Source organism: Bufo gargarizans, chromosome 1, assembly GCF_014858855.1.
Source record: "Bufo gargarizans isolate SCDJY-AF-19 chromosome 1, ASM1485885v1, whole genome shotgun sequence".
NCBI lineage: Eukaryota > Metazoa > Chordata > Amphibia > Anura > Bufonidae > Bufo > Bufo gargarizans.
The window spans coordinates 585,432,171-585,445,168 of NC_058080.1; positions in this window are offsets into that span (position 1 = coordinate 585,432,171).

The window sequence follows — 12,998 nt, forward strand, 5'->3', positions numbered from 1 at the left end:
TGTACGTGTGGCCACGGACTACCGCTCCGGCCCCATTGACTATCATGGGAGCGGGGCGGAGTTCCGGGGTCGGAACGACAAACCATGCCGAGAGGCGGCCGGAATAAAACTACGACATGCGCCTGCCGGAGGTCCCTGCCGCTAGTGTGAAACTAGCCTTACAGCTTTACCATCTGTATTTTTGACAAAGTGCTGCTATCGGATGACAGTTATTGCAAGACTACAATTTACAAGTAAAGTTCCTGTTTGGTTCAAGTACTGCCTCTCTCATCATTCTACTCTATCTACTAATTTCACCTTACGGTGCTAGCGTCACGAACACAGAAGCCCAGCCACCAAAGCACCCTAAGCATACCCATTACCATCAAGGGCGCCTAAAGTTCCCTGCAACAGAGAGTGCCCCGAAGGATTTAGTGCTGTCTTCCTCATCGCTGCATGCCGACCCAGGGAGCTGCAAAACCGTGAGCGACTACTACCCCCATCAGCCCACCGTGCACTCACATACTGCCCCTGCGGTCCAGTCCGCTGCAACTGCGGCCTCCTCGCAGCTTACCAAGCACCGTGCATTGAATAGTGGCTGTGCTTGGTATTGCAGCTCAGCCCCATTCACTTCAATGGGAGTGAGCTGCGCCCCTAGACCAAGTGACCAATGAATGTGACATCACTGGCCTAGGAAGCGGCTGCAGCATTCACCAAAGCACCGCGGCCACTTCAAACAACTGATCAGGAAATGGTATAAGATTAAAAAAAACACCCATGGCTCCCGCTGATCTGATACTGATGACCTATCCTGAGAATAGGCCATCAATCTCAGAATCTCAGAAAACCCCTTTAAATGTCTTGCTGCTCTGTTCTCCATTGATCCTACTGAGATCACATACCATTCATTGTTCACATGGCCACATGAACGCTGGTGGTTGACATCATCAGTGCAGGGCTAGCAGGGACCAAAGTGATGGAGACCAGAGCAGGCCATTTTCTGTATATTATACAATTTTCCCATGTTTAAATATCCCAGAAAAGCCCTTTAAACTAAAGTAAATATACATTAACCAGCAGCATTGTCTATAGTACAGGTCATGTTCAGGTCAAGTAATGTTTATGAGGGAGATGTGTATCGAGTTATATCTATTAAAGCTTAAGAAGCATTCCAGAGATGTACGTCATACCTGGGTACACACATAAATCCTATAGCCTGTAATGATTGTATCATGCTTCAGTTGTATCCTGGGAGTAACCCCAAGTTCAGATACCTAGATTTGTAGAGCAGTATGTGTCTTCAGGTGGGAATGTGTGATATCACAGCTTATCTACTCCCTCCTGACCTCTGCATAGGTCACAGAGCATACCTAGAATACTCTCTCATAGACACCAATAGGTCCCCTCCAGACTATTGTGTCTATGGTCCATGATGGCGACTCTCAAAGAAAAGGAAGTCTTAACATATTTTAGGCCTAGTGGCCCATGTAAAAACTGCATGATTTTAGAATCTTTATTTAAATTTTTATATAGAATTAAAAAAAAATCATCAAAAATGTTTAACATAAAAACATGATAGGTCATTTTCTGATGACACATTCCCTTTAAAGAGCACCTGTGCTTGGCATACTGCCTAGTAGGGTTGATCCTGCTGATTAAATTGATACCTGTCTTGTGAAAATTGGTTGTGGTGTTCTTGAGGAAAAAGGAAGGAAGGAGAGTGTCAGTGGACAGAGGGGCGTGGCCAACACTGGAAAGCAGAGGTCACTAGTGGGCTAGGTCCCACCCCCTCGGTGCATTCAAGCTTTTTTTTTTTTTTTAATAGGGTTGATCCTGATGACAGGTTATCTTTAACACTTCATACCCTCAACTCAAGTAACATGGTAACATAGTACATAAGGCCGAAAAAATATATTTGTCCATTCAGTTCGGCCTGTTATCCTGCAAGTTGATCCAGAGGAAGGCAAAAAAAAAAAACAACCCTGTGAGGTAGAACCAATTTTCTCCACTTAAAGGGAACCTGTCACTGGGATTTTGTGCATAGAGCTGAGGCCATGGTTTGCTAGATGGCCGCTAGCACATCCGTAATACCCAGTCCCCATAGCTCTCTGTGCTTTTATTGTGTAAAAAAAACCGATTTGATACATATGCAAATGAACCTGAGATGAGTCCTGTATGTGAGAGGAGTCAGGGACAGGACTCATCTCAGGTTAATTTGCATCAGTTTCAAATCAGTTTTTTTACACAATAAAAGCACACAGAGCTATGGGGACTGGGTATTGTGGATGTGCTAGCGGCCATCTAGCAACCCATGTCCTCAGCTCTGTACACAAAATCCCGGTGACAGGTTCCCTTTAAGGAGAAAAAAATTCCTTCTATTTAGGCAATCAGATAACTCCCTGGATCAACGACCCCTCTCTAGTAGCTATAGCCTGTAATATTATTACGCTCCAGAAATACATCCAGGCCCCTCTTGAATTCCTTTATTGTACTCCCCATCACCACCTCCTCAGGCAGAGAGTTCCATAGTCTCACTGCTTTTCTGTTGGAGAGACATGTATTGCTCCATAATATCTCACATATATATTGGTCTAATGTCCATAATTTTTATCCTACTATATTTATTCTGTCCATATACTTATAACTGCCCATGGGACTGCGCTCTGGCAGATGAGCGGCACTCGGGACTTGCGATCACATGATCGTGGTTGCTGTGGAGCTGCTTGCGTGCCACAGTGCGCTCCAGTATGAGAAAGTAGGAGCGATCATGTGACCAGGTGTCACGTGCTCGCCACTATGACTCCTTGGTCGATACTACTGTTACGAACGGCACAGCTTTTACTGTGTGGGAGGCGCGAGGTTATGTGCACGTGATTGGGCATCCCTTGGTCCCTGGACATGCGCTCTTGATTCTGTAAGACACTAAGCACATGTGGATGGTCCACGCTGGATAGTACCTGCCTCCTTTCCATTACTGTACATATGCTTTTAATCATGCACCTGGGGATTGATTATTTTAACCTGGTTATTCACATTTGTTTTAAATTTTTAGTGGATGATTAATTGGGATAAATCATGTACCTCACATATTATAATTGCATTTTTGATGATTATGGATTCAATTTTTTTTGTACATGTGGGGACATTCATAGGTATTTTTAGGTTCTTTCTTTGCACTTGTATTATGTATTTTATGTGATTTGTGTATTCATTGTTTATTGGCCCCTAATTGTTATGAGTGGTGTGTGTGTGTATGTGTATATATATATATATATATATATATATACAGACGTGGACAAAATTGTTGGTACCCTTTGGTCAATGAAAGAAAAAGTCACAATGGTCACAGAAATAACTTTAATCTGACAAAAGTAATAATAAATTAAAATTCTATAAATGTTAACCAATGAAAGTCAGACATTGTTTTTCAACCATGCTTCAACAGAATTATGTAAAAAAATAAACTCATGAAACAGGCATGGACAAAAATGATGGTACCCCTAGAAAACACAGAACATAATGTGACCAAAGGGACATGTTAATTCAAGGTGTGTCCACTAATTAGCATCACAGGTGTCTACAACCTTGTAATCAGCCATTGGGCCTATATATATGGCTCCAGGTAATCACTGTGTTGTTTGGTGATATGGTGTGTACCACACTCGACATGGACCAGAGGAAGCAAAGGAAAGAGCTGTCTCAAGAGATCAGAAAGAAAATTATAGACAAGCATGTTAAAGGTAAAGGCTATAAGACCATCTCCAAGCAACTAGATGTTCCTGTGAGTACAGTTGCACATATTATTCATAAGTTTAAGATCCATGGGACTGTAGCCAACCTCCCTGGACGTGGCCGCAGGAGGAAAATTGATGACAAATCTAAGAGACGGATAATCCGAATGGTAACAAAAGAGCCTAGAAAGACTTCTAAAGAGATTCAAGGTGAACTTCATGCTCAAGGAACATCAGTGTCAGATCGCACCATCCGTCGTTGTTTGAGCCAAAGTGGACTACATGGGAGACGACCAAGGAGGACACCATTGTTGAAAACGAATCATAAAAAAGCAAGACTGGAATATGCCAAACTACATGTTGACAAGCCACAAAGCTTCTGGGAGAATGTCCTGTGGACAGATGAGACAAAAATCGAAGTTTTTGCCAAGGCACATCAGCTGTATGTTCACAGACGAAAAAATGAAGCATATCAAGAAAAGAACACTGTCCCTACTGTGAAACATGGAGGAGGCTCTGTTATGTTCTGGGGCTGCTTTGCTGCGTCTGGCACAGGGTGTCTTGAATCTGTGCAGGGTACAATGAAATCTCAAGACTATCAAGGAATTCTAGAGAGAAATGTACTAGCCAGTGTCAGAAAGCTTGGTCTCAGTCGCAGGTCATGGGTCTTGCAACAGGACAATGACCCAAAACACACCGCTAAAAACACCCAAGAATGGCTAAGAGGAAAAAATTGGACTATTCTAAAGTGGCCTTCTATGAGCCCTGACCTCAATCCTATTGAGCATCTTTGGAAGGAGCTGAAACATGCAGTCTGGAAAAGGCACCCTTCAAACCGGACACAACTGGAGCAGTTTGCTCATGAGGAGTGGGCCAAAATACCTGCTGAGAGGTGCAGATGTCTCATTGACAGTTACAGGAAGCGTTTGATTGCAGTGATTGCCTCAAAAGGTTGCGCAACAAAATATTAAGTTAGGGGTACCATCATTTTTGTCCATGCCTGTTTCATGAGTTTATTTTTTTACATAATTCTGTTGAAGCATGGTTGAAAAACAATGTCTGACTTTCATTGGTTAACATTTATAGAATTTTAATTTATTATTACTTTTGTCAGATTAAAGTTATTTCTGTGACCATTGTGACTTTTTCTTTCATTGACCAAAGGGTACCAACAATTTTGTCCACGTCTGTATGTCTGAAACACCATTGTGTGTATGTATATATATATATATATATATATATATATATATACACACTGGTTGAGAAAGGTCCCATTGAAAGGACCTTTCTGGTGAATAAACACACGTTCTGCTTTGGATGTGCCGTGGAATTCTTCTATTTGTAGATAGACTGTGGTACCATCTATTGGGATGAAGCAGCTGGGGTACTGTAAAGGAAGCCAGGCTCATATAGCATGGTCTATGACAACATTTCTAAACACAGTTCACACAAGTGTTATACAAATCTGTCTTTCTGACAATGTATATATTATAAGGGTTACAGTGAGGAATACAAACCTTCATTGGAGCTATCTAGAGGAAACCGTATACATGTGTGCATTTAAGTGTCAAATATATCATGTACATGATGTGATGACTGCTCTAATTTCTTTCTGGAAAAATAAAAACCGCAGCCCTCAAAACATTCCATAAATGTATTTTCCTGTGTGTTGCAGCTGCTGCTTTTCCTCATATAGTGATGGTGGAGCTGCACTGCTTTGTATTGCAGTGTTAAGAGCAACGAGGATTTCCCTGCTGCCTCGTGTGTGCCTGTTCATACAACTGTCTTGCATCTGAGTCTGAGCCAGGTGATAGTCATGTTCAGCCTTGTTAAAGGGGGTTCTCCAGGAATGATCAAAAAAAGCAGCGAGCAGCCTATCCTAGAATCAGAGCAGGATTGGTTGCAGAGTTGCCTAGGATGGTGAGGGGATAGCGCCTCGCTATACTCTATGCTCTGGAACTTGCATATACTACACATTAGTGAGCGTTTCTGTCAGGCTGCTCAGCCACGATGGCATATCATAGGCAGGATCACATCATTACTATCTATTGCAGTGTAGTCCCTTCGTGTCACGATGGAGAGTGGGGAAAACCCCCCACCGTGCAAAAGCTGATGCTGCAACGCCAGATAGCAGGGAACAGGGAGCAGGTCACCTCCTAACGTAACCCTAAACACTCTCCCTGGACTCCTAGCGCATGAGCCGCCTCATAAGGTAAGGGGGCTCATACTCACCAACCTAGGACCCTGCTATCCCTGCTACACCCTAGGCCTGATGACAGGGCAGAGATTGCCTGTGCATCCACGACACGGATGACAGGCGTCTCCAGAGGCCCAGTAGCTGACAGGATGCAAGGCTATGGGGGAAGCCGTACGGCAGGTAAGTCACAAAGCACAATAACAATATTATCTACTCTTACCTGCCACAGCCAAGATGGAAAGAGGCTCCGGGCTGGGAGACCCACGGTCTTGCCTTCGCTTAACCCCTCCGGGTAAGCATGCCCCTTCCGGAGCCGTCACACACCACAATCAGACCTCTCAGACAAAACCCACACCACAACTACATACACCAGGTGGGGGGAGGAATGACAAACACACCGGAGGGGACAACAGACACAGCAAGGGAAACAGACAAAGGGAGTGCACATAAAACACGTTGCCAAGGGCAACCGCACGCATGCCTGTTATCCGCGGCAACCGCACCTGAGGCAAACCACTAAGTGCCCCCAGCTGCGGTTGACACAACACCAAAACCGCGAGTAACTGCATGCGGCTCCCAAGGAGTCACGACCATGACCAAGGGTCGTGACACTTCGCCCACCCTAGGCAGCTCTGCAAGTGGAGGCAACCAGCCCTGCTCACATTCTAGGACAGGTTGCTGGCGGCAAGTTTAAATTATTCCTAGAGAACCCCTTTCATTTAGGGAAGATTTTTGTTCGTCAACCTTGCTTTAAATGTTTTTTCTGCTCCTTTGTTCCTGGGTACAGCTGAGCTCTGTGCATTTCTATCTAGAATCTTTGAATTTCTAGTATAGTCTATTGTGTTGTCTCAGAGTAGCTTGGCATCTGTAGTCCTGTCATTGCTGCCAGCATTGAGGTTTCTTCTTAGTTTTTCTCCAATTTTATAAAAGGTCTTTTATCATTTACTGACAATTGAAAAATAGGTTATAGCTTTTCCTATCTGAATTACCGGCATCATTTCTTTCCTGCTTTAGGATGGTTAACTGTTAGCTTAGGGACGTTATGTAGATTTGCATCACTGTGTCCATCAAAAAACCTATACCTGGCCCATTTAACACACTGGTGGCAAATCACTAGGATATGTCAGCAGTGTCAGATGAGGTGCAAGTCCCACCTCTGGGACCCACACCTAACTCTAGAACTGGGCCTCCAAAGTGAAGGAGAGCACACCGCACATGCGCAGCCACCACTCCATTCACTTCTGTCGGAGTTCCGAAAGAGCCGAGTGACCAAGCTCAGCTATTTTCAGAATTGAAGTGAATGGAATGCTGATCGCACAAGCGTGGCCACCTCTCTATTCACCTCTATGGGAGTTCAGGAAGTAAATGAGCCGGTGCTCAGAATGCTTAGTAGAAGGTCAATTGAGGGTTGAAAAATACAAAAATAATTAACTCATCTTCTCCTCTTGATCGCGTAGCTGCCGGTCTCTTCTTACTTCTTTAATCATGAGCTGCCAGCTAAAGGACCAGTGGTGACATCACATCACATGGTCCAATCACGTGGTCCATCACCGTGGTGATGGACCGTGTGATTGGACCATGTGATCTGACATCACCACAGGTCCTTTAGCCGGCAGCTCATGATTAAAGAAGTAAGAAGAGACCGACAGCTACGCGATCAAGAGGAGAAGGTGAGTTAATATTTTTTTCTTTTTCAACCCTTAATTGACCTTCTACTAAGCATTCTGTATTAAAGAATGCTATTATTTTTCCTTATAACCATGTTATAAGGGAAAATAATAACATCTACACAACACCGAACCCAAACCTGAACTTCAGTGAAGAAGTTCAGGTCTGGGTACCACAGTCAGTTTTTTATCACGCGCGTGCAAAACGCATTGCACCCGCGCGATAAAAACTGAACAACGGAACGCAATCGCAGTCAAAACTGACTGCAATTGGGTATCTACTCGCGCGGGTTTGCCTCAGTACACCCGGGACGCATCCTGAACAAATCCGTCACGCCCGTGTGAACTCAGCCTAATACTGTCCAATCAGTGATGACAAAGTTAAGTCAGTGTGTTGAGACACATCCCTATGACATGGTAATGGTAATACTCAGTTGTCACATTTTTAATACATTTCTAGGAGGAATAACAGGGAAAAGATACTCCAGAGTTATAGTTTCACATGGAATATAAGTATTTTCTGCTACTTACAGATGCATCTACCCTTACCTTAGCGCAAACTTGGTAAGGGAGTCATGAAAACAAATTCTATATCATGCCATATTAGCAAAACACTTGACAAACTGCAATTCACAACACAACCACTGGGTGAACACATATAGACACATTTAGGATGGACATCTTGTGACACTTTATAAAAAAATTATGTTTTGAGGTTTTTTTAAGAAAAAAAAAAGCTGGTTATTTCATGACATACATCTCGGGATATACAGTGAGCCAAGAGAAAAGGTAAGGAAAGACATATGTGTATGTGTATTACTAGTGCAAATAACTGTGCTCATATACTGCACCTATTAGTCTAAGGCCTCTTTCACACGGGCGTCTTATTTTTGGCCCGGATAAGAGACGGGTGCGTTGCGGGAAAATGTGCAATTTTTCTGCGCAAGTGCAAAACATTGTAATGCGTTTTGCCCTCGCGTGAGAAAAATCGCGCATGTTTGGTACCCAAACCTGAACTTCTTCACAGAAGTTCGGGCTTGGGCTTGATGTTCTGAAGATTGTATGCAGAATGCATAGTATAATAGTGCTGGAGGGGTAAAAAAAAAAAAAAAAAAGTTAACTCACCTTCTCCTCTTGATCTCGTAGTTCCCGGTCTCTTTACTTCTTGAATGATGAGCTGTGGGCTAAATGACCTGTGGTGACGTCAGATCACATGCTCCAATCACATAGTCCATCACTGTGGTGATGGAGCATGTGATCTGACGTCACCACAGGTCCTTTAGCCCACAGCTCATTATTCAAGAAGTAAAGAGACTGGGAACTACGCGATTAAGAGGAGAAGGTGAGTTAACTTTTTTATTTTTTTTTTAACCCCTCCAGCACTATTGTACTATGCATTCTGTATTCAGAATGCTATTATTTTCCCTTATAACCATGTTATAAGGGAAAATAATACAGTGAATAGACTGTCACCTACCAACCATGTGTGAAAATCGCACCGCATCCGCACTTGCTTGCGGATGCTATGCGATTTTCACGCACCCCATTCACTTCTATGGGGCCTGAGTCGCGTGAAAATCGCACAATATAGAGCATGCTACGATTTTCACTCAACGCACAAGTGATGCGTGAAAATCACCGCTCATGTGCACAGCCCCATAGAAATGAATGGGTCAGGATTCAGTGCGGGTGCAAAACGTTCACCTCACGCATTGCACCCGCACGGAAAACTCGCCCGTGTGAAAGGGGCCTAAGAGCTGATATATTCTCTGGTGTCACTGTACACAATAGACATCAACCAATTACACGACATAACAGAGCTAAGCATATCACATCCTACCATCAGGACTTAATAAATGTATATGAATACAACACTTCCAAGTGGCCTGACACACTGCATGAGACTGTTGCAGGTCCTCCAGCATATGGATGCTCTGTGAGAAAACTACAAAGGATATTGCCTGAGGCTTCATATTGGAGATAACACAATGGTAGAGATGACATGTTCAATCAACTTCTGGAATATCTATTTGTAATGTCACAGGGAGAGACTCATTCTTTGTAATCTGTCCTGGGTCCTGTGACAGCCCTGCTGGATCACGGTGACTGGCACGGCATGCTGTCACCAGGCCTATTGCTCCCCTTGTTGGTGCAGTCATTAATCCTAACATCTTACACATGCTTTTTTTTATTAATTATCCTATTTTTCATTACAAGCAGACATGTCTCACTTACAGATCACCTCTCTCAGTAGCTGCAGTCTGGCAATCTGGTGCTTTGTCTTGCTGATGTCAGTATCAACCACAATAATAAATTTCTAAAGGAAAAAATATAAAATGTAATTATCATATGTCACGTCAAAAGTGTATTATCCTGTATCTGTGCTTTCTGATACTGTGGTGATCATTCAATGTGTGGAGGCGCTACATAATTCAATACAATATTGGGGGCCTGACCTTACAAAATGTCAATGACAACTTCTACGCCTTCCAATGCATGCACAGCGACCTGGAGGGAAGGCGAGAAGTGGTAGTTGCTATGATGCTGGTAGTTGTACTCCGAGTTCACAGTGGTAATCTTTCCTCTGGCATGCCTTGAGACCGTGCAGTGAATCATTTCTTCCCTGCCTGCACGCTTTGGGGGCTCCTGCATAGTGTAAGGTGGGGTGCCCTTGATGGTGGATGTTTAGCAGAGGCTGGCGCAGGGGCGGATTGGCCATAGAGCCTACAGGGAAATTTCCTCCCGGTGGGCCGATGGCTAGGTGTCACGAGGGTGTCAAGAGCCACGTCTGACTCCGTTATACCCGGGGTCAGGAAGTCGCAGCGGGTGGCTGCGCGCTCTATGTCTAAAGATCATGCTGCTTCTTAATGAGAGCTTCCAGCCTGGACTTCTATACTGACCCACTGGAGCTGTGTAGCTGTGATTCCTGGTTGTTGTTCCAGAGCGTTACCCTCCGGATCCCTGTTGGGCTTTTGTTGTCCACTGTTGTTCCCCACCTGGGATTATGTTTTGTCTGTAATGTCTGTCCTCTCCTTGGTGTTTTCCTTTAGTGTTAGTGGTGCGGACTAGTGTTCCCACCTCCCTATTCACTACCTAGGGCTCATCTTAGGGAAAGCCAGGGTTTTAGGCACGTGATCGGCGTACAGGTGAGAAACCCGTCTAGGGACGTCAGGGCAGTCAGGTGCCAGCCTCAAGGTAAGTTAGGGTTCACCACCTTTCCCTCTCCCTTGGACAGGGCCTTCCCTTTTCCCTCCCTTTGCGTCACGTATGCGATCGGCACGCCAGTCGTGATATTATATCTGGCCCTTATTTTGTGTAGGTAGAAAGAAAAAGTACATATATTTATATATTTTTTTTTTCTACCTATTTAGAATCCAGTATGGATCCTATTGCTGCTTTGACAAAGCAACTTCAAGGCCTGTCTTTGGAGGTGGCAGGATTGAAGGAGTCGGTCCTCCAGCAGCAATTGCTGCAGACTGCAAGCCCAGCGGTTGCTATGGGTAACCAGGTTGCTGCGGAACCCAAGGTTGTTCTTCCTGACAGATTTTCTGGGGGAAGGGACAAATTTGTGACGTTCCGTGAGGCCTGTAAGTTATATTTGAAGCTGCGCCCTTACTCCTCTGGTAATGAAGAACAGCGGGTGGGGATTGTTACTTCCCTACTTCAGGGGGACCCGCAATCCTGGGCGTTCTCCTTACCCACTGATTTCCAGGCTCTCCGGTCAGTGGATGAATTTTTTGGGGCCTTGGGTCTCATATATGATGACCCTGACCGAGTTGCCCTGGCTGAGTCGAAATTACGGAGACTCCTACAAGGAGAGCGGCCGGTAGAGGAGTATTGCTCTGACTTCCGTAGGTGGGCTACGGATACCCAATGGAACGACCTGGCTCTCAGGAGTCAGTTCTGCTCTGGGTAATCCGAAAGGGTTAAGGATGCGCTTGCATTGTATGAGACCCCCTTTTCCCTTGATGCAGTTATGTCCCTTTCTATCCGTATAGATAGACGCCTTAAGGACAGGTTGAAAAATACGGAGCCATTGGTAACCCCTCCCAAGCAGCAGTTAGTCTGTACGGACTTAGACGAGCCTATGCAGCTAGGAGGAACTACTCGTCAGGTACGTCCTCCTGAGGCTCGCCGTAGGCGTGGGGTTTGTTTTTTCTGTGGGGGGAGGGGTCATTTCATTAATGTCTGTCCTTCCTTTCTCAAAAACAAAAGACCGTCGGAACCACTAACCCCAGGCTGTGTGGAGGATGTCAACCGGGGGGTATACGTTTCCTCCATACGAACATCTCAATTTGTGTTGCCAGCGGTTATTGTTAAGACGGAGACTATTTCTTTCTTTCTAGACAGTGGAGCAGGGGTAAATTTGATAGATACCCATTTTGCCCGCACTATGGGTTTGTCTCTCTGTACGCTACAGAGACCTATTCCCATATTCGCTATTGCTCCTCTGTCTCAGAGAAACCTCACTCACATTGTCCATAACTTACACCTTCGGGTAGGGGACCACCATAACGAGTGTCTATCATGTTATGTTCTGGAGGGCCTTCCCTCTCCTGTGGTATTGGGTCTTCCCTGGTTGGTAGCGCACAATCCAGTGGTGGATTGGCAGGCCAGGGAGATATGGGAGTGGAGTGAGCATTGCAGAGAAAATTGCTTAAATAGCAATTGCTTAGTCGCCTCCATAGCTACTCTACCTACATTTGTTTCGGACTTTGAGGACGTTTTTTCTGAAAAGGGTTGTCAGAAGTTACCACCTCACCGTCCTTATGATTGCCCGGTTAACCTGATTCCTGGTGCAAAATTACCCAAGACCAGGTTATATAATCTTTCGGGTCCCGAGAGACAAGCCATGAAAGATTATATCTCTGAGAGTCTGGCTAAGGGACACATCAGACCCTCTTCTTCACCCGTGGCTGCAGGGTTTTTCTTTGTTAAAAAGAAAGATGGGGGCCTGCGTCCTTGCCTAGATTTCCGCGAACTAAACCGGATAACCATCTGAGACCCATACCCTCTTCCTCTCATTCCTGAACTGTTTAATCAGATTGCGGGTGCTAAGTGGTTCTCCAAACTTGATCTTAGGGGGGCCTACAATCTGATTCGTATCAAGGAAGGGGATGAGTGGAAGACAGCTTTTAACACCCCTGAGGGGCATTATGAAAATCTAGTCATGCCTTTCGGTCTGACCAATGCTCCTGCTCTCTTCCAACATTTCGTTAATGATATTTTTAGTCATCTTATCGGCAGGTTTGTGGTGATATACCTAGATGATATCTTAATTTATTCGTCTGATATGAAGGTACATGTCCGACAGGTACTGCAGGTCCTACGGACGAATAAATTATATGGGAAAATTGTAAAGTGTGTCTTCGCCGTTCAGGAAATACAGTTCCTGGGATATCTATTATCTGCTTCAGGTTTCCG